This window comes from Dipodomys ordii, unplaced genomic scaffold (assembly GCF_000151885.1).
Source record: "Dipodomys ordii isolate 6190 unplaced genomic scaffold, Dord_2.0 Scaffold97, whole genome shotgun sequence".
Classification (NCBI taxonomy): Eukaryota; Metazoa; Chordata; class Mammalia; order Rodentia; family Heteromyidae; genus Dipodomys; species Dipodomys ordii.
In genome coordinates, this window is record NW_012267313.1 from 9,993,671 (window position 1) to 9,999,670 (window position 6,000).

Below are 6,000 nucleotides of genomic sequence, written 5' to 3' on the forward strand. Positions count from 1 at the left end.
AGACCTATATACCCAGAAGTGTTATCCATCCATAGGTAAGTGGAAAATATGACTGCTTGTGGCAAAGTGGATGGAACTAGAGGATATCATGTTTGGTGAAAGCAGACATAGAAAGATGAGTACCACATGCAGTCTTTCACCTGTGGAGGCTAAAACAATCATTACCCTGAGAGTAGAACAGTGACTTCTAGAAATTGGGAAGGATATGGGAAAAAAGTGGGGAAAGGGTTCTAGAACTGATCCTTGCATGCTGTATATATGTAAATAGTATACAGAACTCCATTAATATGTCCAGTTAATATATTAATAAATTCTTTTTTTGTCAGTTATGGGGCTTGAACTCTGGGCCTGGGCGCTGTCCCTCAGCTCTTCCGCTCAAGGTGAGCACCCTACCTCTTGAGCCACAGTGCCACTTCGGTTTTCTGAGTCGTTTATTGTAGATAAGAGTCTCATGGATTTTCCTGCCTGGACTAGCTTTGAACCATGATCCTCAGATCTCAGCCTCCTGAGTAGGTAGGATTACAGGCATGAGCCACCAGTCACCAGCTAATAAAGAAATTCTTAAATACACATCACACCTTAAATGACACTCTAGTACTTAATTCTCCCAAAGGTATTTGAATGCCAGTTATAATACATAGGTGCTGATTGGGCTTCGGCAAAACATAATGCTTTGCCTTGTATCATGAAGGAAGGAAGGCTTTCAGACAATCTTGATGTATTGTCATGTGTGGAGCACTGAAAGCACACTCATGTCACAGAGGCGGTCCCAAGGAGGTAGATGTGACTGTGTCCAAGGCTCGTGGTAAGGAAGGCAGATCAGGGAGGGGTTCCCAAAATAAGTGATGCTGTATAAAGTAAAGAAATAACAGAAGTTCTGGACAACTAGTTTTTCCTTTGAGCTTTTATTTCATAGGTGTATGACAGCAGCCAGCTCTAGTTCTTTGTATCAAGAGTAAGGCTTCTATACTCATTAGAGAAGAAACAGGTTTGTCACTTAAGGGCCCAGGTAGTGAGATAGTGTTACATTCAGATCTGGTTCCTGGAATTGTATAATCTTGGACTGTCTTGGAAATGTTCTCCCTAAGACTGTTTAATGCAAGACTTAACTTCTCACTCTGTAGATCAGAATCTTCCTTTGGTGGGGAGTTAGTACTAGGGGTCTGAACTCAGAGCATCACAGTACGCAAATGGTCAACCACTTCAGCCATACCTTTAGCTCTTTTAGATTTAGGGTTTCTGTTTGTTGGTTAGGTTGGTTGGTTGGTTGGTTAGTTTTGGGGGTTTTGTTTTTCAGATATGCTCTCCGTTTATCCCAGGCCAGCCTTAGACTATGATTGTCAGTTTCCTGCATCACTAGAATTATAGGCTTTCACAAGCATACATGGCTCAGGAATCACCCTTTTAACCTGGAGTGTTTTTTTATAAAAGAAATACAAAAGAGAATAGTATATTAAGGTTTAGATATTCAAGTAATTGTGTTCTTTACTGAACTTCCCATTCCTAGTCATATAGATGAATAAAGAAAATGTGGAGCTCAAATGGTAGAGTGTACCACAAAAGAAAGAGAGAGAGAAGAAAGAATGAAAAAGAAAGAAAAGAAAAGGAAAGGAAGGGAAGAAAAAAGGAAGGAAGGAAAGGAAGAAAAGGAAGGAAGGAAGGAAGGAAGGAAGGAAGGATTAAAGAACAATGGTAACGATATTGTTTGGTGGGAAGATTATGTTTTAGTACTCCACAGCATACTATAATGAAATCCTTGCAATAATGCATGATATATCGCAAAATAATTAGAAGAGAATTTCAATATGTGCAACATAAAAAATGTTCACATTTAAAGTGATGGGTATGCTAATACCCCTTTTTGATCACCACACAATGTATATGTGAACCAAGTCATCACATGGTATCTCATATATATGTGCAAATACTATATTAATCCAAACTTTTCCAGAAGAAACTGCATAGACAAATTACATAAGAAGCTGTTTATCTAAATGTATAGATGTTTTTGCTTTCAATTTAAGATCAATTTAACTTTCAAACATTTGTGACAATTATTTTTATTTAATTTTTCTTTCAAATCCATCATCAAAGAACACCAGAAGCTTATACATTTCATATCTTAGGCCTAGCTTATTTTTGCCCAAAGAATTGAGATTTTTTTTATTGTGAAAATACCATATAGAGGGGTTTCAATTACATGGGCAAGATAATGAGTACATTTCTTATCAAGCATGGTTGCCTCCTTTGTTTCCCCTTCCCATCCCTTCCCATCCCCCACTCCCCGTCCACTGCCTCCCTCCCCCACCAAAGTTGTAAAGTTAGTTTTTTACATAACATCTTATACATCTCATTGTTGCAATGGGTCCACCTGTATCCCTATTTAAACGATTTGTTTTTTCCCTTCCCCTCCACAAATTATACCAACATTAAATACAGTGAAAGCAGGGGTTATACCGTGGGAGAGGGACATACAAAGCAACAAAGAAATCATCTTATAAATATGTTAGAAACAATCACAAGAAAGAAAAAAAATTTGAATACTTATCTTGGGGTTCATTTCACCTAACATCAACTTATCTGACCTTTTCTGCTTGACTCAGACATATACTAGTTATTGCAAATAAACCATGGGAGCTATGTTTCTTTGGGCCTGGCTTACTTCACTTAATATAATTTTTTCCAACTCTTTCCATTTCCTAACAAATGGGGCAATGTCATTCTCTCTGATGGAGGCATAGTGTATATATACCACATTTTCTTTTCTTTTTTTTAATATTCAATGTACATGTGTAATAAAGGAAACAGAAAATGTGATATAAATCTGAAGTAGATGAGGAAGAATAATAAAAGCAGTGACTGGTCAAATATCAATGGACACAGAACATATTAACAACATATTAAATTATAGCCCTTTGTGTAAGCCTTGGAAAATTGATACTAATAACAACAATAATAATATAATCAAAATTACATAAATTAGCAAACATCTCTCATTAATAATCCTAAATATAAATGCTCATTTCTATCCACCTAAAAGATTCAGGCTAGATGATGTGAATAACAAGACAAGATTAAATAACTTGTATGCAAGAGACCTACCTCACTGGCAAAGACACACAGATTGAAAATGAAAGGATGGGAATGACACCCTGAAAAAAGGAAAAACAAAATCAAGCAGATATCCTCATATTTCACAATGTAAACTCCAGGCCAAAATTAATTAGAGAATATACAACTGATCAAATAGTATCAAAAGGAAAAATACAAATATTATCAATCATATTACTACAAATAGTATTAAAGAGAAAAATCCATAAAGAAGATAAAATGATTATAAATTTCTATAAACTAAATATTGACACAATTTCATAAATACATAAAATCTCTGGACATAAAGGTAGAGTTTCAGATAATATAATGATGAGTTTAATACTCTTACTTTTTTCAATAGACAGATCATGTATGCAAAATCAGCAAAACAAAAAACAAAAAAACACTTCAGACTTAAACTACACCCTTACAGCAAATGGAAAACAGGCAGCTACCAGAACATTTCATCCAACAGATACAGAATAACATTCTATTCAAAAGTGCTTCACACTTTCTCCAAAATAAATCACATTTTAGATCATAAGCAAGTCTTAACAACTGTAAGAAAACTGAAATAGTTTCTTGGATCTTATTAAAACATGATGAATTAAAATCACTGATTTGGGATCTTGCAAATCTACAAACAAATGGATGTTAAACAATACACTTTTGATTAATCATTAGGCTATTGAAGAAGTGGGGGGGGATTTTTAAACCCTAGATTCAATCAAAAATGGAAATATAATTTATTAAAACTAATGGGAAATACCAAAGGAAGTTATGAGAGGGAAGTTTAATTATGAGTGCTTATGATTAATATTTGGAGATCTCTTGTTGCAATGGTTTACATCATTAATCTCATCTACTTTGGAGGGAGAGATAGGAGAACTGAAGTTCAAGTCAGCCCAAGCAAAAAATTATCAAGATCCTATCTCAAAGAACAATGCTCAATAGAAAATATACTCATTACCTTGCTCATGTAACTGTATTCCTCTGTACAGCATTTTTGCAATAAAAGCATACAAAAAAAAACAAAACAAAAGATAAGAATAATAAAAGAACAAGCCAGACAACATAGTGAAAATCTGTAATCCCAGCTACGTGGGAAGCAGAGATTCGAGGACAGCAGTCTATGGTTGGTCTGAAAAAGTGAGACTGTCTCTGAAAAAATAGCTGAGATGAAGATGGCTAGGGGTCGTAGAAGAATGCTTGCCTTCAATTTCAGGCACTGAGTTCAAACCACAGTACCATAAAAAAGTAACTCGAAATATCTACAACAGCCTAAGGATAAATCTCAAACTCTAAGAGAAACAGAAACAAGACAAACCTCAAATCAGATAAAAAAAAAAAAAGATAATAAACATCAGGGTAGAAGGTAAAGAAATGGACACAAAAAGTATAAACCAAAGAAGCAAAGAAATAGTTGGTTCTTGATAAAGGTAAGCAATATTGACAAAATCATTGTCAAACTAGACAAAAGAAAGGAAGATCCAAGTTTATAAAAATAGAGGATGTTACTAAAGAAAATAGAATTAAGAGAATCATCAGGAATATTTTTAAAGCTTATATTCCAATGAACTGAAAAATCTAGTGGAAATGGATACAATTCTAGGTATATATGAAATGAACTAAGAGGATCTAAATAACAAGCCGACCTACAAAGAAAAATACAATTCTAGAAGACATTTAATAATCTAACACCAATGTTTCTCAAACTATTCAAAGAATAAGAAGGACTGCTACCATACTAGTCTTATGAAGCCACAAGATAAAGATAAAGACAGCAAAAACAGAACATTATAAATCAATTTCATTGATACAAAAAGTCCCAATGAAACCCTTTCAAATCAAATTAAGCAGTGTTTTATAAAGCTCACACAATAAGATTAAATTTTATCCCAGAGATTCAAGGATGGCTCAATATATGTATATCAATAATTGTATTACATCACATAAATACAATCAAGGACAAAATCATATTGTTATCTCAATAGATGCAGAGAAAACCTTTAACAAAATTCAATATCCCTTAAAAAATTAGGAATTAAAAGAATATACCTCAATATAATGGAAGCTATATATGACAAACCTGTAACCAACATTTTACTAAGTGAGCAAAAACTGACAGCATTTCCTCTAAAAATCAGAGTGAGACAAGATTGCCCATTCTCTCTACTCTTACTGAATATAGTACTTGAATTCTTAGCCATAAGTAATAAGGAAAAAGAAGAAAATAAAAGGAAACAGAAAGAAAGAAGCCAAATTATCCCTATTTGAAGATGATATAATCCTATACTTGCAAGAACCCAACGACTATACCAGAAAACAAAATCTGATAAACAATTTTACCAAAGTAGCAAAATATCAAATCATGTATAAAATTAAGTAGCTTTTCTATTTGCCAATAACAAACATGCTGAGAAAGAAATGGGAAAATTAACCTCATTTACCATAGCCTCAAATGCATTTATGAATATACTTAAATGAGGCGATGGAATAATGATTTGGGTGGTACTTCTAAAATTGGAGAATAAAGCCAGGTGCCGGTGGCTCATGCCTGTAATCCTAGCTGCTCAGGAGGCTGAGATCTGAGGATCGTGGTTCAAAGCTAGCCTGGGCAGGAACGTCCCTGAGATTCTTATCTCCAATAAACCACCATAAAACTGGAAGTGGTGCTGTGGCTCAGGTGGTAGAGCGCTCGCCTTGAGCTGAAGAGCTCAGGGTGGGAAATGTGCATATAGCACAGCTAGAAATATACCACGTTTTCTTGATCCATTCATCTACTGAGGGGCATCTGGGTTGGTTCCAGATCTTAGCTATGGTAAATAATGCTGCAATAAACATAGTTGTGCTGGTAGCTTTAGTGTGGTCTTGTTTGTGATCATTTGGGTAAATGCCCAAAAGTGG